The 21290-nt window shown below is 45.8% G+C and overlaps 1 protein-coding gene and 1 long non-coding RNA gene across 3 annotated transcripts in view; one reads left to right on the top strand and one right to left on the bottom strand.

Moving 5' to 3' along the window:
• TMEM132B (transmembrane protein 132B) overlaps positions 1–21290 on the top strand; it is a 404412-nt gene that overhangs the window by 291221 nt on the left and 91901 nt on the right. The gene's annotated exons all lie outside the window — the stretch shown is intronic.
• On the bottom strand, positions 12235–13848 carry LOC309330575. Its single transcript, XR_014151482.1, has 2 exons — positions 13584–13848; positions 12235–12440 (listed from the first exon to the last, which is right to left on the bottom strand). It is a non-coding gene; the product is annotated as an uncharacterized lncRNA (long non-coding RNA).

Genomic DNA, 21290 nt, shown 5'->3' with positions numbered 1-21290 from the left:
TGGACCAGTTGCTAGGCAAGAAGACTGGCAAATGGGGACTGGCTGAGAACAGGCCAAGGTTGGCTGTACAGTGCCCCCATTCACTCTGGGGGCTGCCACTGGCCCCCAGGCCTGAAGTTTGCTACACCTGAATAAGGCTTTACTTCTCAATTAGTTCTAGTGTTTCTTGACAAATTGCTGCATCCTAGATATGGCTCAGTTCCTTCTGCTCACAAGCCTGGGCATGTTTAGCCTGGAGAAGAGGAGGTTAAGGGGTGATATGATAGCCATGTTCAAATATATAAAAGGATGTCACATAGAGGAGGGAGAAAGGTTGTTTTCTGCTGCTCCAGAGAAGCGGACACGGAGCAATGGTTCCAAACTACAAGAAAGAAGATTCCACCTAAACATTAGGAAGAACTTCCTGACAGTAAGAGCTGTTCGACAGTGGAATTTGCTGCCAAGGAGTGTGGTGGAGTCTCCTTCTTTGGAGGTCTTTAAGCAGAGGCTTGACAACCATATGTCAGGAGTGCTCTGATGGTGTTTCCTGCTTGGCAGAGGGTTGGACTCGATGGCCCTTGTGGTCTCTTCCAACTCTATGATTCTATGATTCTATGATTCTATTCTGCATCCTAGATATGGCTCAGTTCCTTCTGCTCACAAGCCTGCTTGAGTCGGTAGCCTTAGGCAATGAGAAGTTGAGCGAGACAGCCCTGGTGAGGAGCAGCATCTTGTGTTTGCATATCTTTCCTCATGTTTGCCAACCTGGAGTGTTTGTTAGCATAGCAGGCATGGAGCCTGGGCTGCATCCCACCAGAGCAGGAAGAGAATATCACTGCACCATGAGAACATAAGAGCCCTGCTTGATCAGGCCAAATGCCCCCCAGTCCAGAACTCTGTTCTCACTCACCCTGGCCAGCCAGCTGCCTGTTAGAAGCCTACAAGCAGGACCTGAGTGCACCAGCACTCTTCCCAGTTGTGATTCTCAGCAACTTGTATTCAGAGGCAGATGACCACACTGGGAGCTGTAGTTTGTTGAAGATGTTGGCAGTTGTTAAGAGATGTCCCCAACTCTGCCTCTCATCTAAATCAGAACCAGTGACAGTGGTGAATGTCCCGTGAGAGGGTCTGGAGGTGGTTGGAGGATGGATGGCGGCTAACGAATTGAGATTGAATCCTGACAAGGCAGAAGCACTGTTTTGGGGGGACAGAGGGTGGGCAGGTATGGGGGACACCCTGGTCTTGAATGGGGCAACTGTGCCCTTGAAGGACCAGGTGCGCAGCCTGGGAGTAATTTTGGACTCACAGCTGTCCATGGAGTCACAGGTCAGTTCTGTGTCCAGGGCAGCTGTCTACCAGCTCCATCTGGTACGCAGGATGAGACCCTACCTGCCTGGGCACTGTCTCACCAGAGTGGTGCATGCTCTAGTTATCTCCTGCTTGGACTACTGCAATGTGCTCTATGTGGGGCTATCTTTGAAGGTGACTCAGAAACTACAATTAATCCAGAATGTAGCAGCTAGACTGGTGACTGGGAGTGGCCGCCAAGACCACATAACACCGGTCCTGAAAGACATTGGCTCCTATTATGTTTCTAAGCACAATTCTAAGCACAATTCAAAATGTTGTTGCTGTTGCTGCTTGTTGTTGTTGTTGTTGTTGTTGTTGTTGTTGTTATTACTACCCTCACAGAGATACAATTTTCAGAGTTCACTGAGAGGAAGGATTGATTGTTAAACCAATTTGGGAACTGTAGCTCAGTGAAGACTATAGGAATCTCCTAACAACTCTCGGCACCCTAAGCAAACTACAGTTCCCAGAATCCTCTGGGGGAAACCGTGGCTGTTTAAAGTGGTATCTTAATGCTTTAAATGTATGGTGTGAATGTGGTCTAAGATAGACTACAGTAAACCCATTAAAATTAATGGGACTGAGTTCATAATGTCCATTATTTTCAATGTGTCTACTCTGAGTAAGGCTAATTTTGGCTTCAATCCAAGATCCTCCCCCCACTGGCAATCTTCCAAATGCTCACATTAACTGAGTTCGAAATTGGCCCCTTATATCAGATGGTGACAATGAGGGTAGTTTATTTTGTAGCTGTAAATCACGTCATGTTCTGTGGAGTGTAGCTTATCTCCAGCAAAAGGGACAAGAGGAAGGGTGAGAGAAAAGCAATTGGGAGAACATCACATCTTCTGCTCTTGCGCGATAAGCTCTGGGTGGCTCTGTAATCTTTCATAGACCCTGAAAGCTCTAGAAAATGTCTAGCAGCCTTATTCCTACACGGGTTGCCCGTCTACTACTGAGGTAGGTTCAAGTATTACTATACAAAGTCTTAAACAACTTGGGGTCAGGATACCTTCAGGACCACCTGAGCCCTTAAATCCCAGCTCGCTCATCATTTGGAGGAGTGCTGCTAGTTGTCCCCCCCCCCCCCGTCCTCTGCATTTCAGAAGACTACCTTCAACTAGAAGGTGAGCATTTAGTACAGGCACCCCCAAACTCCTCCCTCCAGCTGTTTTGGGACTACAATTCCCATCATCCCTGACCACTGGTCCTGTTAGCTAGGGATGATGGGAGTTGTAGTCCCAAAACAGCTGGAGGGCCGAGTTTGGGGGATGCCTGATTTAGTGCCAGCAGATCCATGCTTTGAAATCCTTTCTCAGAAGAGATTTGGCAGGTACCCTCCCAGAATTCCATAGTTCAGTGCATTCAGTCTAGAGATGTGCAAGTCCTGCATGTTGCCTGAATTCTGACTCCCACTTCATCCCACACATGCAGCAAATTATATATTGCTTTGGTGTTTAGTGGAGATGCCAGGAATTCAGCCTGGGGCCTTTTACATGCAAGGCATGTACTTCATCGCTGAGTTATGAACCTTCTCCCAAAGATGAAGTAAATACTAGTCCTCATGGTTCTGAATAAAGAGCTGAATTAAATAAGTGTGTGCCTTCTCTTGAGTCAGATTAGCATGATATTGGTCTGTTCCAGCCTCTCACAACCTGCTGAATCTGAATGTTGGGAGATTCAGGACAGAAAGAAGAAAGTCCTTCATCGTGCAGCATATAGTTAAGCTACGAAACTTGCTCTCACAGGCATAGGGCAATGACAGTTGTCAATAAATTTGCTATGCTATATATAAAGGCTCAATATGGTTCAGTTGAGAAGTAAAAGGTTAAGGGTCAAATGAGGAGAAGGATTATGGTTGTGTTTCTTCCAAAAGTTGGCCGTTCCAACTCTAGACAACAGCAGCAGAAAGATAAATATTCTTCTTTTCAATAATGGTTTCCCCTGTGCGTTAGCCTTCTTATGAAAACAGTCCTCCCAAAAAGAATAAGGGGGAAATGTGTAGCAAGTCTTGTTCATCATACTGGCAAAGTTCCTGGTTGCTTGGATACAATCTGGGTCGCCGAGGGTTTCATTCTCATGGTGAAGATGGGTAATATTGTTTCAGCCGGTGCTATTCTGTTGCTGCTATTTCCGGGGGGATGCTGCGTCTTACATAACATAAACTTAAAGAGGAAGTCTGGACTGCAAACTGGAGTCTTTTCAGAAGAGTGTGGACACCTAGAAATGTAAAGTGTGAATATGACACAGTTGTGTTGATAAACATGTGTGATGTAGAGCAGTTGTGAACAGACTTCTTGGGTCTATTTTTGCTTATTTGTTGGAACCCTGATAACCACCCATCACACAGGCCAAGACGAACCTTAAATCGCTTTTAAATATTCAGACTGTTCATCTGTCCTTGGTGAGATTGCTGTCCTCTTTCCCCCATTACAAGAGGACTCTCCTTTGCTTCACCAATTCCACCCTACCCCCAACTAGCATTGAGGAACTAAACTCGCCTACAAGCCCGTGGGATCTTTCCATCACAACATTTGAAAGACGTACATCTTAGGCCACTAATCCTTTGCAAGCAACGTTTAGCCTCTGGTCTTCAACACATAAGCTGCAAACTCAGCCCTTCTTCTGTATAGCCTCCAAAGGGAAATCAGAAAAGGAGATGATTATAACAGATGCAAAATAGTGGCTGAGTGGTGGTAGAACCAGATGTTTTGGAGGGTGGAACCATTTACCTGTTGCATCCTGTGAACCATACTCTGGAATAGCCTTCATATATAAATGCACAGTTACTGTAGGTAACTAATCTCCCCATCCCTCTCTCCCTCCCTCTTCTTCTTTTCCACCCTCCTCCTCTTTCAATTTTTAGATTCCACTCTTTCTCCCAAAGGAGCTCAGGGCAGCGAATATATCCATAATAAAACCTTTTTTTCCCTTTAAACAAACCCTTCTAAAAACAGTTTAAAACATTCTCTCATTCATTGATCTCAGGGTTGCCAGAAACAGTGTCTTTCAACTATCAGATGCCTGGGCAAACAGGAATGTTTCCAAAATTCCAAATTCCTCCTGAAAGTTCATAACGATGGAGGCAGACACACCTCACCAGCGAGGGTATTCCACAAATGGGGAACTGCCACTGAAAAGACCTTGTGATGGATCAATGCAAACCAGGGAGCTTCTAGCAGTGACACCACCAAGAAGGCCTCACCAGCTGATCATTGTTTGAGATGGTGGATGCTGGGAAAGGCAGTCATTTAGTTACTTGGGAGACCCCAAGCTGTTTAGGGCTTTATATGCTTGTATTGGGCCTGCAATTTGGAGGCCAGGGTGGGTGGAGGTGTGAAGAAAAAGCTTTTGTTGTCCCCATTGTTAAACAAGAAGGACTGCCAATTGTCTAGTGCTCTGCTTTTGCCTCAAGCAAAATTCAAAGTGACTCTTGCTATTCACCCTCAGGCAGAACACCTGAGGAATTCCGAGGGAAGACAAAATGGATTTGGTAAGAAAGGCAATGTGTCTTAGCAGAGGGATGAGCTGCATCTCTCATTGGACCCTGGTTTTTGCATCAAGCAAACTTAGAATGGGATTGCCACATTCTCCTTCAGTGGCAACATCTGCAATTTTTTTGAGGCGCCACACAGAGTTTAAATAAATAATAACAGAAGTTTTTGAGTGTGGGGCAAGGAGGGCCTTGGGTTTGCTGCCTCTGCCTTAAAGGCAAACTTGCAGGCTCCTATACAGTAGAGAGCAGTGTCCATTGGGACTGGTGAGGAGGAAGGCAGGGAGGCCAACAGTAGGTAGAGTCAGAGCCAAAAGCAGGTGGAGTCAGAGCCAGGTACAGGCAAAGCTAAACCCCTGTTTAGTCATAAGTAAGAAGGCAGCAGAGTTTGGTGGGGAAGAGCCTGCTTTGTCCTTATGCACCAGCTTCCACTGAATTAATTGATGGTATCCATCTGTCTCGAGAGACAATGGAGTGAGCTTCAGGGGATGAAGTCAAACTGCTGCATTAGCAGTACGGAATTGACCTCTCCAGGGCGCAAGCCTGGGCAATGTGTCTGGAGGTCCTGGGCTGCCCAGATGTCAAGACTCCCCTCTCGGCCTCACTGATGAGGTCCAAAGGAGAGCAGAGCAATATGTTTGGCACCAGCTTGGCTGCAGGAGTTGCTGGAAGGAGGTGTACAAGATGCCATCCAACCACCTTGGGACTCCACTCCGGATTAGTGTATTGTTTACTCCGGAGCCTTTTCTTCTCCCAAAGGTATCTCATAAAGCAGTGAAGGTTAAGAATCAGAGTTTTCCTTCTCCTAGATGGACTACCTTCACGGTGAACGAGCTCCATTTACCCCTCACTTTCTCTGTAGCACATACAGAAACCGTCTTTTTGACCATTGGACCCACTCTTGGTCTCTTCCACTCAACCCATTGAAGCCTGTCTTCACATGCAAGAGAAGTCCCTTAACTCACTGAGGGTTTGAGACCCATTGGCTACCCTCTCCTGGTTTAGTTGCCCAGCTGAAGCCATTCCCAGGGTGTGGCCACTGTCACATGCTGACAACTTCTAGGAGCGCCAGTTGAGAGCTGAGTGCAGGGTGAGGACCAAAGGAGGACAAACTACCCCAGAAGGAGCACATTGTGGAAAATGCGTCTCGTTGGACAGCCACCAAGACGCATGGGTCTTTAGTTTCCCAGAATGCACTGCAGAAAGAAGTTTGTGCCAAGATTATTAAAAGGGAAAGCATGTGCAACAGTGCCTTATGAACAGCGCTGTGTTAGTGTCCTGCAGGCCCACTGACCCATGCAATGAGACATTTGTTCCGCTGGGTTTCTATTCACAAAACGAGCAATAGGACGACACATTCTGAGCACGGATATCAATGGGGGAGAGAGAACCTGGCATCCTTTATGAGTTCCTAGGACTGGAAATTGGGCTTATTATCTACACATTTAATTATCTTCCCTGTGATGCTGAAAGACAAGTCCTTTGGTTAAGTAATAATCCATACTGCACCCAACTGCTCCCTTTCCCGTTAAGATGAGTGGAGGAATAACTATTTTTTGAAGTGTTTCTGACACCCCGCGTCCCCCACCTCACTTGCTTATTTTATTAAGTCGCAATGAAAATGAATCGCCCTTCCATTCTTGGACTGTTAGCCGCCCATGTTGATCTGCACACCAGATGTTGAAAAGAATCAATTATGAGAGACATTTTGCTGCCAAGGAAAAAAAAAGTTCCCTGGGCGTGTGGCAACTGACATTTTCATCTGGCGCTTGGGATGTTGTGCCAGGAAATTGTCCCCTAAACAGTTGGCACCCAATGGCCCTTGCTGTCTAAATGAGCACAACCAATGTGCTCGTAACAGTCAGACACAGCTTCAGAAGGGCTTTCAAGAAAACCAACAGCTTGCAGGAAAGCAGATTGCATACCCGGTGCCATGCCCCCACTGGAGGAATCCTCTTCAGAAAACCATCTGGAGCTCCCCAAGGCATAGGAGCCAACTTCTAGGGGCTGAGGGGGCTTCATCCCCCCCAATAAAATATTTGAGGGGGTTGGGGCCCCCCAAAGTTGATGGGCATTGCCAATCAAGTGGTGTGCAAGCACCATGTCATGTAATCGATTAAGCGGGGTGGAGGCTTAACTGAGCCCCCCAATATTTTATTCAAGTTTGCACCCTTGCCCCAAGGTAAACATGATAGAGGAACAGCCCACATCAAGGGACCGTGAGGAAGAGCAGTGGGATCTGGGGCCTTTAGGAGCCATGGCAGTCATGGAATCAGGCCCCAAGTACACTATACAATTTAAAGCAGCTTCATATTTAAACAGTGATACCTCCCTAGTCCCCTCACAGAGCTAAAATTCCTGGAGTTCTCTGTGAAGAAAGATTGATTGTTAAACCAGTTTGGTAATTGTAGCTCAGTGAGGGCTATAGGGGCCTCCCAATAACTCTTAGCACCCTAAGCAAACTACAGCTCCCAGCATCCTCTGGGGGAAGCCATGGCTGTTTAAAGTGGTATCTAAGTACTTTAAATGTATGGTGTGGATGTGGTCTAAGGCAGAATACAGTAAACCCATTGAAATTAAGGAACCACAGCTCCCTGGCTTCTTTGGGGGTACCCACTACTGTTTAAATGGCCTGCAGCTGTGTCTATCAAATATACTCGGAGTCGAGTGTGAATTTGCTCTTTATTCAGCTCATAGTACCAATTGATGAAACTTTCCCCCAACAGTCTAGCTATATATACATTACTTATACAATGGGCCCTGCGTGATTGGCTAATTCTGGGCTGCTCCTGTAGGCCAATCAGGTTGCGGATTCACCTCCTCCAGAAGCCTGATTGGCTGCTCCTGCAGGCCAATCAGGTCACTGATTCACTCCCACCTGGAGCTGGATTGGGTGGCTCCTGCGGACCAATCAGACTGCTGCGTTCTGGATCCTATTGTTCTAGGATTCAGCTCAGTACATAACAGTCCTCTAGGTGGGTCTCAGGTTTCAAAGTCTTTTGTTCCAGGCAGAGACTGCAAGACTCTTTTGCACCAGTTCCCTGATTTTTGAATCCCTGCCTACCTAGCTGGTCAATGAACCTTGCTTCGGAGGGATTTGGTTTGGTGTTTGTTGTTTAGTCGTCTTAGTCGTATTTCTCCAGGTAGATCACATTTAGTCTAAATTCTCGGCTGTGACCTGTCCATCCTGGGTGGCCCTGCATGGCATGGCTCATAGCTCCTTATTCAAGCCCCTTCGCCACAACAAGGCGGTGATCTATGAAAGGGTCAGAGAGATTCTAGGCCCTGCTTAGTTTGCTGCTCCTAAATTAGTTCATTCTGCGCTTGAATGTAAGCCCAGGAGAGGTTGTCAGGAGGTTTTTCAGAAAGTGCAGGCCGAGGGAGGTATGCAGAATGTGGTCCATCAGTGATAATTTGTGGAATGAAAGGAAGGAAACTTTGCCAGCTTGAAAAGAAGCAAAAACTCCACAACAAAACCCTGCACCTGATCCTGGGAAATTTCTCTAAAATTCTCTCTCCTTTTGATAATTCTAGAACACAATTCCCCCACCCCACCCCCCAGTAATTAATGGAGAATGGTAAGTGGATAAATAAATGTGGGAGGAGTTCATGGCACAACGCTATCCACTGGTTCAAGGCCTTTTGTAACTTTGAGTCCTAACAAGGAACTCAACAGAACAATAAAGTTAGCCACTGAAGTGTTAACAACAGCATGTTAGCTGCCAGCCACAGAATGCACACAATCACCCATCATTTCATGCTTGAAGTGCTTCCTGTATATTCTTTAGTGTGTGGCCTTGGGTGTGATCAATTCCAATGGGAATCCTAATTTTGTGGCCTAGCAATTATCCCATTGACTACAATGATAATTTGTCTCCTATGCTAGTAGGCAATGTCTGTGTTCTTTTTTTGTTTTGAAGTTGTTAAATCAATCCCAAACAACTCACACAGGGAACTGCTGTGTTGGGGTGGGGGTGTTAGGTGAACTCGAAAAGTTGCAAATCTCCACAAGTTTTTTTTCTGGCTTAACTGATACATTATTGTGGAATTTGGGGGAAAGCTTCGAAATGGCGCTTTTAGAACCGAAAAGCGGAGCATGAATCATTCAGGAATGGAAAGAACCGAGGAGAGAGGGTTCATTACCATATAATTGCCAAACAAGATGTGTTCAGGACAGATTAGTGAGTTGTCAGAGTTTCTGGCACACATGGAGCGTTTTCAAGTGCAGAATGTTAAAGGTGGAAAATCTTCTTCCTTTTTTTTTAACTTCAGGGGTAAGGTGGCCATGGTGGGGATTGGGAAGGCTAGCTGAACTTGGTGGAAATGTATCCGAACTAGAACCATAGGTTTGGATGGGCCCTCAAAGGCATAGCTGTCAACCGTCTCCTATTTGGCAGGAACGTCCCTTATCCCAGCGCCGTGTCCTGCTGCTGTCCCTTATTGATGATGTCCCTTAAATTTCCCGGGTTTCAAAGGAAGCAGCTCCCCTCCCTCCCTCCCTCCCTCCCTCCCTCCCTCCCTCCCTCCCTCCTGGCCAGGGAGGAGGGAGGCTCCAACTGTGTTGCTTGGCTGCGTTGCTCACCCAATAAGGAGTCTAAGAATGACTGGGGGGTGGAGCTTGCATGCCTTGTGCCGATCAAATCGGCCGCGTTGCCTGGGGACTCGCCTTTGCTCAGCGCTTCTCAGCGGAGAGGTGACGGTGGTTTTCCTTGCTGCATCCCCTTTGCCGAGTTGCTGCGCTGTGGGAACCACTGCTTGAGGCTTTGTTTGGCTGTTGGCTGGGCTTTCTGCCTTTGGCTCAGAGGGGCTCAGAAGTCGAACATACCTGTGCTCTGAAAATCCCTTATTTTGGCTGCTGATCCCTTATTTCCAAGGCTGCTGGTCCCTTATTTTCAAATCTGTAAGTTGGCAGCTATGCTCAAAGGGCATCTGGTCCAATCCCTAGCCAATATAGGGAATCTGCTGCCATGGCATCCCTAATAGGTTGGTCATCTGGTTTCTGCTTAAAAAGTTCAAATGAAAGACAGGCCACCACCTTCTTTGGCACCGGCAGCAGCACAGCCAGACACCTTCATCTGCCCCGGCTGCAACAAAACACGTCTCTCCCTTATTGGTCTCTACAGTCACAGCAGGTACTGTAACCTTCCAACAGTTTGACTTCATCCGCCAAGGTGCACTCCTCCATTGTCTCCCGAGACAGACAGATGACAACATATACCATATCACGCAACTGCCCTGTTTTGAGTGGGACACCCTCAAAGATTTACAGAAGCCACCCAGGCTTCTGATGCCAATCACGGGTGTCCCATTTCGGCTCCATCTGCCTCCGCATCCATCTCCTCTGCCTCCACTGTGGCCTCTACTGCTGCGGCCACTGCTTCTGCTGCCTCTGCTGCGGCTGCCGATGTACTTCCGGAAGCTGGTGCCACACTCGCCTGGGAACCAAAATAATTTGGAACCAAAAGATGCTGCACTCTCCTGTTCCTCTGGCATCACTTTGGGAAGAACATGTTTGTGTGTGGGGTGGGTGGGTGTTTGTGTATGCGCATGCACAGACGTGTGTGTGTTGTGACGGGCAGCAGGTAAGGGCACTTCGTGGTGAGATGGGGGGAATGTGGTGGCGGTGGGGAGAGGTTGGTGTTCCTGGACTCTAATTCCCATTGGTTTATGTTCCAGCTGACCATCCCCTTTCTCAGGGAAATGGAAGCTGTGGTCCTAAGTGTAATGCTGGACTCCGAATCCCATCAGCCCCAGCCAACAGAGGCAATTGTCAGGGGTGATGGCAGTTGGAATCCAGCAAACATCTGGATGGCCACCAGTTTCCCACCTTTATCTTATGAGAAAAATCCCCTAGGGGATCCAATCCAGCCCATGGTCCAGCGGATCACCTGCTTTCTTGGAGTGTAGAACCTGTGGCCCTCCAGGTGATGTTGGACACCAACTCCCAGCAGTCCAGATGGCAGGATCAGTGATCAGGGATGGTGGGAGTTGGAGTCTAGCAGCATTTGAAGAGCCACAGATTTCCCACCTTTGCTTTATCAGGAGAATTGAAAGTACTTTGTTCTTAAATTGCAGCGCATGGTGGGATTCCATCCCTTCCTCTCCACAATTCTTCCTTGTATGACAATAGGACTGTAATTTTCAGTCTGTCATCATCTTGAAAGTGTTTCTCAAAAGCTATCCATCAGTATCTCACCAACCTAGTCAGCCCCTGAGATTGATGTGGCTTCATGTGGCTATTTTTTCCTTTCTTTTTGTATATGTGGCCACATTTAATCTCTGCCTTTAAAAACCATGTTTTCACCCTAAGAGTACAACCTTTCCATTGATTAACAGTTGACTAATGTTGTGAATCACTTAGAACCACAGGTGTGTGTGTGTCTGTGTGTATGTATTCCAATAAGGTTTCTTTTAAATGGGGGATTGAATAATGGTGTCCCCAGTTGCCTGATGGCTGAAATGCTGACAAGGAACACCCAGGAAAAATGGCCTTTAAAAAGCACTGAGTCCTTTAACTCAAGCTTGAGAGGGGAAAATTGCTGAGTGCATCACTTTAAGCATATTTGGACAGGATTGGACAAAGCACTTTCAGGTACTGCCAACTCAAGGCGTATTGAATCAGAATGCAAGCCTCAGTTTTAGAAGCAGGGGCAACCCCCTATAGGAATGTGAGCCTTGTTCCATGCCCACAGTTCAAGAATCCTGAAGCCTACTCCTGCAAGAGATGCCAAAGATGTTTTGAACTATAGAGCTGCATCAGGGGTGGGGAACCTCTGGGCTGTGGGCCAAACCTGCCCTGCCAAGGGGATCCAAGTTGGCCCATGAAACCATTTCCCTCAGTTCAGGATTTAGGGTGTGGGTTGCATTGATATTTCCTACTAAGGCAAAGTCCCCCTACCCCACTGTCTGAGCAGGGCTTTTGATGGAAACCCATTCCTGATTCAGGATTAGTGTATGCGCGCACTGAGATTGTCTGCTAAAGTGAAGGGAAACCCTTCATTTTAGTGATGCCTTTCAAGGTGCTTTGCAGTCCTGACTTTGGGACTTCAAAGCATCTTTCATCTGATGCCATTGTGATGTCAGATGATTGACAGCTGGGGGTAGACACCACTCCCATCAGACGGATAGATGCAGAAGGTGGGAACCTGTGGCCCTCCAGATCTTTTTGGACTCCAGCTATCATCAGTTCCAGCCAGCATGGCATAGGGTCAGGGATGATTCAAGCTGCAGTCCCGTAACATCTGGAGGACGACAGGATCTCCATCCCTGCTCTGTGCAACCTCCCCTTTCCAGATGGGAGGACTATCCATCCACCAGCTGGGAAAGAAGCAACTTGCCAGTTTCCTAGGCATTTAAAGCAGAGTTTATAATGCTCACCTTCTATTTGAAGCAACCATTATGAGCCATTGAAGTTCATATTTCTCAACCCATGTGTATTTGTCTTGGCAAATTCTGTAGCACTAGAAGAAGAAGTTTATATTTGTAAGCCACTGTAGTATGGCAACTTTTGAACTTTTGTTGATTGGCAGTACTGGCATTCTGTTAAATCAGGATGGGGCACCTTTTCCAGCTTGAGGGCCACATTATCTTTGGAGGGCCACATACATTTGGTGGGCACCTGAAAAACAAATGTAAATGTTACCTTTGTAATATGGGTTAGTTTCTACGGCCCCTCTCTATCCTCCAACCAGCCAACCAAGTCCGGGTACCCACCTTGCCCTAGTGACCAGCCTTCTCTGCTCTCAGGTCTCTGTCTGCTGCCCTGCCACCCGTGCCAATGGCTCAGCAAAGCTCATGGTAGAGCCAGCCCCAGTGGTTCTATTACAGCACCTTTACATTTATGAAAAGCTAGCATATGTCCACCCCATACTTTGCATTTCTTTTCTTTTGGGGTGGCGAGGGTGGGGGGGGGGAGAATCTTGGGCGAGGATAACCTTACAAAGTAGAGTTTGCAGTTGTTTGGTTGGAAAAACAACCACCACCTGATCGAAGTCGCACTCGGAGCATTTTTCTAAGAGCGATGTGACATGACAAATTTTGAGAGGCTCTATCACTGCCATTAATATTTATAAAGTGCTTGAGAAATCAGCCAGGGCGCATCCATCAGGGCTTGTTTTGGCAGAACTGTACTGTGTTGCCTGATCAACAAAGGATGGATTTTCTGTGCCATTTTTGGGCCGGCTTGGGTCACTCATCCTGTCATCTCGCTCAGTGCCCCTGCCCCCCCCCCCCGGGAGTTTTGTAATGTGTGAAAGGGGGTGTGGGTGTGTTTTCTACTGTCAGCAAACAATTGGGCTGGCAACATGCTTGCTGGAGTTCCAAGCCAATATTCTCTCAACACCATCTCAACAGGACCAGGCTGTGAATCAGGAGTTACCCAGTTTGAATGCCACCTTTGCCATGAAGTAGTAGTAGCTGTTGTGGTGGTGGTTAAGCATTTTTATTCCACTCTTCAGTTGGAAGCAAACCCCTCCCAAACAGGATTACAGATTTTAGGGAGAAGACAGTCTCTGTCCTCAGGCTCACAATTTAAAAGAAACAACACAAAAGGAAAAGGGTTTGGGAGGAAGGAGGGAAATGCAAGCTTGGGACCTGATTCCTAGTTGCAGAGAAACTTGTAGTGAAAGTTAGGGATGGAAAATTTGGAGAGGAGACAAAGGTCTTTCCTCTGTACTGCTGGAGAGGCCCTTCCACCCCATCTCCTCTCTCTCTCTCTCTCTCTCTCTCTCTCTCACACACACACACACACACACACACACACCCTAGTGGAATGTCTTCTGTGGATGACAGCTGAAAGAGGATCTGTTATGTACTGAGCTTGGATCCTAGAACAATAGGCAGGTAGGATTCTAGAAGACAGCAACCTGATTGGTCTGCAGGAGCCGCCCAATCCGGCTCCAGGAGGAAGTAAATCAGCAACCTGATTGGTCTGCAGGAGCAGCCAAATCAGGCTCCAGGAAGAAGTGAATCAACAACCTGTTGGGCTTGCAGGAACAGTCCAATCAGGCTCTAGGAGAGGAGTTGAATCAGCCAATCACATGGGACCCATTGTTTTTTTGGGAAAGTACTCACTCACTGTTTACCATGAGCTGAAATAAAGAGTGTGAAATCAACACTCAGCTCTGAGTATATTTCAGGGTGTGGGGGGCCAGCTGCAAAAGTGGTTGAGACAATGCATTTTCCCCACCTGAATGGTGGGAACCAGAGTTGGCGGAGTGGGAGGAACCTTTGCTTTCCACCCCGACTTCCATCTCTTGGGGAGAAGGAGCAGGGATGTCAGTTCACTCCCCACCCTACTTTCCTGCCAAGTGGATACCCTCAGTAAAAGCTCTGGAGAGTTTGGAACTGAGTTTGTAGGGAGAACCAGAGGCAGCAGTGACTGAACAGGAGCCTGAACAGCAGGGTGCAGCCTTGTTGCCTAGAACCAGGTGCCACCTTTTAAGATGGGAACAGACCACTCCCCCAAGGAGTGCATGTTTAAAGTCCCAAAATTTTCACAAGGCGAGAGAGTCTTACGAGTGGGAATGCCACACCTCACCTTTAAAAGCTTGGTGGGTGGGGTATGGAAACTTCTTGGGACATCTTAGTTGCTTTTGTTCAGCTCTGAACTACTTTTTCTGCTCCTATGGACTATATGGAACTGGCGGAAATGACTGGCAGAATCCGAGACCAGGGAGAAGAGTTGGTGGAGGAAGATTGGAGGAAATTTAAAGACTATTTACAGAAACACTGTAAAATTAATATCTGTTAGAAGGATGTTGGAACAATATTATATGATTTTAGCAGGAAGGATATAAAGGATTTGGGAATAGCTGACTGTTAATTGGTGAAAGGAGGAAAAGTAAAGCTACATTATATTAAGACAATTTACAGGACTAAAATTTTAAAAGAGGGAAAGGATTTGCTGAAATAGATAATATACCTAGAATACAAAAAAGGGAGGTGTGAGGAGGTCAAGGAAATAAGCTAATGAAAGAATGGTAATGAGGAGATCTGATGTATTTTCTTTTTTTGCGTTTTTGTTTTTGTTTAATGGGTTTTATTTCTCGGTTCCCCCCCTCTTTTTTATATTGTGGTGTGTTGTTTTGTTTTTGTTTAATGTGGTGTGTTTATTTTTTCTTTCCGTAATTGTTGAAACTTTAATAAATATTATTATTTTTTTTAAAAAAGAACTACTTTCTCTGCTCCTGAACTCCTGAGTCATGACTCCTGAGCATGGTTTGTACTGCTGAGCCTGTACTGAGCCTGAATAAAGGTCTGTTTCTAACTTGCAAAAGTTACAGATAGGTAGCCGTGTTGGTCTGCCATAGTCAAAACAAAATAAAAAAATTCAGGAATTTCAGAAATAGACTGGAAAGAGAAGCTGCTGAATTGCAACTTATTACCAAACTTAAAACCATGGAGAGACCTGGTCTGAACAAAGACATTGGATTCTTATCTCATTATACATGACATTTTTCACCTTCTCACCCCTTGCTTTTTCCTGTAAGACCTATTGCAGTCGTTAAGAGTCGTCAACAGGCTCATCACAGCTATCTGCCAATCACCCAATCCCACCACCCTTCTGAGTAATACCCCTCCCCACCTTCTCACTATATAGAAGGGTCTGGTGACTTCTGTTTCAGTGTATCTGAAGAAGTGTGCATGCACACGAAAGCTCATACCAAGAACTAACTTAGTTGGTCTTTAAGGTGCTACTGGAAGGAATTTTTTTATTTTGTTTTAACTTGCAAAAGAGAGCCTTTGTGTGAGTGTTTTAGGGTGCGAGCCAGGACAGTTACAAACTCTCACACACCCCTCTCCACCCTACACCCAGGCCAGCAAGAGAGATTATCAGCATTCAAGGAAACATCCCAGCCAATCAAAACACACACAAAGAGGATGCAGAATAGGGCTGGTAAGGATTTCGGACTGGGGAGAGGGGATGTGTCTGAGTAGCTGGTTTTGCCCGAGGGCAGTCCTGGGGCCATACAGAGAGGTCTGGCCATATTTGGTATCTGGACCACCCTTGGTATAGTGTATCAGGATAAAAATGCATGACTTTGGAGCCATGTGCAAACTGAACACAGAAAAATGGAAGGAGGGAAGCCAAGGTTTCCATAAAGTGCAATGAAAATTGGCACTTATAATAGCTGTACTGCTGGGCAGGTTGTCTTTCACAGTGCCGTTGTGAGCCCATGACATCTGGCTGTGCTATCTGTGTAAATTTCCTAGCCAAAGTGCTGGGATGTGTGTGGGGGGCATGTTGTGTATGAAGATCAGAAATGCAGACGTTTCCATCTCTGCCGCAGAGCAACCACTTATCTGTGACACTAATTTCACAGCGAGAAGATCTCCCAAGTAAAAAGCTGTTACTCATCACCAAGCAGGCTAATGACGCCCTTCCATCCATGCTTCCCATGTCTTTAGAGAGAAATTAGCAGGGAGGGCAATGGGATGCTGGAGCGATGGATCCCTGTGGCATCTTTGTCTCCGCAAAACTGGCACTCTGCTGTCACACTCCTCATTCCAAATGTACAGCTTTCCTTTTTTGGCTCTTGATGGGAGTAGGGAGCTCAGGCGACTTGTTTACAAGGCAGCGGAAGGAGTGCCTTGGACAGAAGTGCACCTGAAAGTTGGGGTTCACACATGTATCATTATGCAGTTGGAAGAGTTAACCCAAGAGTCATCTAGTCCAATCTTCTGCAATGTAGGAATCACAGCTATGGAATCAATTGCAGATGGCCACCCAACCTCCATTTAGAAGCGTCTAACAAAGGACAACCCACCAGCTTCCAAGGTAGCCCATTCCACTCTCAAGCAGACCTTACCATCAGAAAGTTCTTCCCAATGTTTAGTCAGAATTTGCTTTCTTGTCTTTTCAGTCCACTGGTTCCGGTCCTACCTTCTAGAACAGCAAAAGAACAAGCTTGTTCTCTTTTCCATGTGACAGCCCTTCAGAGGGCTGTCATATTTCCACCCAGTCTCCTCTTTTTCTTTTCTTTTCTTTTTTAATTTTAATTTTATTAACATATAAAACACATACATATACATTTACACAATACACGTACACAACACACTACCTTATTTTCATAACATAAAACATACCTACATTACTGTATACAGTGGTACCTCAGGTTACATACACTTCAGGTTACATACGCTTCAGGTTACAGACTTCGCTAACACAGAAATAGTGCTTCAGGTTAAGAACTTTGTTTCAGGATGAGAACAGAAATCGTGCTCCAGCAGCACGGCAGCAGCAGGAGGCCCCATTAGCTAAAGTGGTGCTTCACGTTAAGAACATTTTCAGGTTAAGTATGGACCTCCGGAACGAATTAAGTACTTAACCTGAGGTACCACTGCACCTACCTATACTATACATATCAACATACCTACACACCCATCCCACATGGACACCCACCAAGTGACTTGACTTCCAGCTGTTCTTGTTACGCTACTTTATTTTTCCAACTAGCTTAAACACATTTCATTATTTCTTTAATCTCTTCTTCTATCTTAACTTTACTCTCCTTTCACTCTAATCATTTTCTGGATTCACTCAATATCTGTCAGAAATTCTTCTTTTTCAACATAAATTTTGATGTATTCCTTAAAGATAGCCCACTCTTTATTCACTTTTTGTACCATATCTCCTCTTATCCTCCCTGTTAGTTTGGCAATATGGAATTATTCCATCATTTTAGATAACCAGTCTGTTTTAGTTGGGACACTGCTGCTTTTCCAATTTTTGGCAATCAATAACCTTGCCACTGTAGTTGCATACATAAATATTGGTCTGACCATTCTTTTTATTTCCTGTGACATGATACCTAGGAGAAAGGATTCTGTTTTCCCCCCAAATGAAAATCTAAACATCTTTTTTAGTTCGTTATAGATATTTTCCCAGAATCCCACTACCTCTTTGCATTCCTACCACATATGTAGAAAGGTTCCTGCCCCATTGTTGCATCTCCCAGTCTCCTCTTTTTCAGGCTAAACATAGCTAGCTCCCTCAGCCATTCCTCATAAGGCTCGGTTTCCAGACCCTTGATCATCTTGGTCATAGCAGAATAGAATCTTAGAGTTGGAAGGGGTCCCGAGGGTCATCTAGTCCAACCCCCTGCAATGCAGGAATCTCAGCTAAAGCATCCATGACATGACCATTTAACCTCTGCTTTAAAACGTCCAAGGAAGGAGAGTCCACCACCTCTCATGGGAGTCTGTTTCACTGCCGAACAGCTCTTACTGTCAGAAAGTCTTTTCGAATGTTTATTTGGAATCTCCTTTCTTGTAACTTGAAGCCATTGCCTTAAGTCTTACCCTCCAGAACAGGAGAAAACAAGCATGCTTTCTCTTCCATGTGACAGCCCTTAATATATCTCCTCTCAGTCTATTCTACCTCGTAAGGCTTAGTTTCCAGACCCTTGATAATCCTGGTTGCCCTCCTCTGCATACATTCCAGCTTGTCCACACCCTTCTTAAATTGTGGTGCCCAGACTCCAGGTGTAGAATAGAGTAGTACTATTGCTTCCCTTGATCTGGACACTATACTTCTGTGTTAGCCTTTTTTTACTGCTTCATCATACTGTTGACTCATTCTTAACTTGTGGTCTACTAAGCTCACTAGATGCATTTCACAAGTACTACTGTCAAGCCAAGTGTTCTCTAGGTGTGCATCTGAATATTGCAGTAGTGACTTGTGCCCTCTGGAACCAGTGGGTCAAAGGTCAGGGAGACTTAACAGCAGGCAGAGGTTGAGCCAATGATAGGCAGAGCCAACCAATTCTTGTTTTGTTTCCATCCTCCCCCCTGCTAAGGGCAACACTGAGGCTAAGGAGGAGGAAATTGATTGTATGAAGGCATGGTGGTGGTGGTGAGGGGGCTGAGGTTGGTGGGGCAGTGTCCCCTTGGCCCTAGAGGTTCATCCTTCACTGCACATGTGCAGGTTAGTCTCCAGGATGGCAGCGTTAAGTGGCAACACAAATGGGGGAACAAGCCATCACAAATGAAACGGCAAAGACATGTTACTGTTGTTGCTTATTACTTATTACAGTACCATTAGAATACCTGGTGCTGTGTAATGTGTGTGTGTGTGTGTGTTGCGGGGGGGGGGGTAGATTCACATCTACTCATGAATCTCTGGGTGATTTGCTGTAGTGAGTTCTGACTTGCAAAGTAAAACTGCATATCTGTCTCTCTGGATCGGGGGTCAGCAAAATTTTTCAGCAGGGGGCCGGTCCACTGTCCCTCAGACCTTGTGGTGGGCTAGACTATATTTTGGAGAAAAAAAATTGAATGAATTCCTATGCACCACAAATAACCCAGAGATGCATTTTAAATTAAAAGGACACATTCTACTCATGTAAAAACATGCTGATTCCCGGACTGTCCGCGGGCCAGATTTAGAAGGCGATTGGGCTGGATCCGGCCCCCAGACCTTAGTTTGCCCATGCAGGTAGATCAGTCCCTAATGTCATCACTGATTTCCTGATTGGCTGCATAGCAGCATGATGCCATAAAGTTCAATTGGTGATTCCTGATTGTCTGGAATCACCTGTGCATGTAACCGAGGCCAGAGAAAGAAGCCAGGAACTGCAGCGATGCATCATTTCCCAAGGGAAACAAACCCAGTGAACAGGATCAGGGGAAATAAAAGCGACACAAAATTGGAGAACAGATGGTTTGCCACAGTTTCCCACTGTACCAAAATAACTCAAGTGTGGTGAAGTGGTTAGAGTGTGTCAGACTAGGACCTGGGAGACTCGACTTCAGATCCACTTGCCCATGAAGCACACAGAGTGATCTTGGACAAGTCACTGTCTCTCTGCCTAACCCACCTCACAGGGTTATTGTGGGGATTTAAATGAGGACAGGGAGAACCATGTACACCACTTTGAGATTCTTGGAGAAAAAGGTGATATATACCGTATTTTTCGCTCTATAAGACACACCAGACCACAAGACGCACCTAGTTTTTAGAGGAGGAAAACAAGAAAAAAAATATTCTGAATCTCAGAAGCCAGAACAGCAAGAGGGATCGCTGTATAGTGAAAGCAGCAATCCCTCTTGCTGTTCTGGCTTCTAGGATAGCTGCGCAGCCTGCATTCGCTCCATAAGACGCACACACATTTCCCCATACTTTTTAGGAGGGAAAAAGTGAGTCTTATAGAGGAAAAAATATGGTAAATGTCAGGGAACTGCCATTGGTTCAGGAGGGAGAGAGGAAAAGCCGGATGGATTACAGAGAGCCCCCAAAGATCGTGGAAAGCAGCTCCTCCTCGGTGGGGGAGAGTAACCACACCTCCAGTGGAGAGGAGCTGCAGGGTTCGGAGGAGGCGAGGCGTTGCCAGGACACCTGGACTGGGCAAAGCAGGGAGGGGAGAGGTCCACTGTTACCCACGCCCTCCTTGCGCAGTAAGGTTTCGCACAGAGAGGGGAAGAGCAGAAGACACAAGATCTACCCACCCGGGAAGAATGGCAGATGAAGGTGATGGAGTACATGGAATTGGCGGAAATGACTGGCAGAATCCGAGACCAGGGAGAAGAGTCGGTGGAAGAAGACTGGAAAAAGTTTAAAGACTATTTACAGAAACATTGTAAAATTAATATTTGTTAGAAGGATGTTGGAATAATATTATATGATTTTAGCAGGGATGATATAAAGGATTTGGGAATAACTGACTGTTAATTGGTGAAAGGAGGAAAAGTAAAATTACATTATATTAAAACAATTTACAGGACAGAAATTTTAAAAGAGGGAAAGGATTTGCTGAAATAGACAATCGACCTAGAATACAAAAAAGGGAGGTGTGAGGAGGTCAAGGAAACAAGCTAATGAAAGAATAGAAAGGAGATTTGATGCTTTTTCTTTTTTTCTAATTTTGTTTTTGTTTATGGGTTTAATTTTTCTGGTTTTTTCCCTTTTTTATATTGTGGTGTGTTGCTTGGTTTTTGTTTAACGTGGTATGTTCATTTTTTTCTTTTTGTAATTCTTGAAACTTTAATAAATATCATTTTTTAAAAAAAACAGAGAGGGGAAGCACAGACTGGGCGTCAAGAAATTACTTTGCTGGGGAAAGTTTAAGCCCCGCCCACTTACAGATTTTGCCAGTGAATGAGCCAGCCACGGGAGAGTGGCGCTCTGGACAGATAAAGTTTATTTTGCATCAAAAGCAAGGCTTCACAGCCGAGCAGGGAGGTATTTGCCTGCTTGCTCTCAAGCAACCCCTTGGAAACCTAACAATAAATGTAATAAATAAATACATTTAAGTTTCAGGCTTTCATAAACAATCTGCAAAATATCTGCAAATGCCATTGCTTGCATACATTTTATGTCTGGGCAGCTGGGGAAGAAGCCTTCTCCCTCATTTGCTAGATTTTGGGGTGTGGGGACTTCTTGTTGTGGCAGAGCATCTTTGCATGCCACCCCCCTATTTGCATTCTGAATATCTTCTTCTTTAAAAGTGAGAGTTCTAGCCAAATCCCT

Source organism: Podarcis erhardii, assembly GCF_964252035.2.
Source record: "Podarcis erhardii genome assembly, chromosome: 15".
NCBI lineage: Eukaryota > Metazoa > Chordata > Lepidosauria > Squamata > Lacertidae > Podarcis > Podarcis erhardii.
Note: the sequence above shows the minus strand (reverse complement) of the source record. Positions and strands in the feature narration are given on the sequence as shown.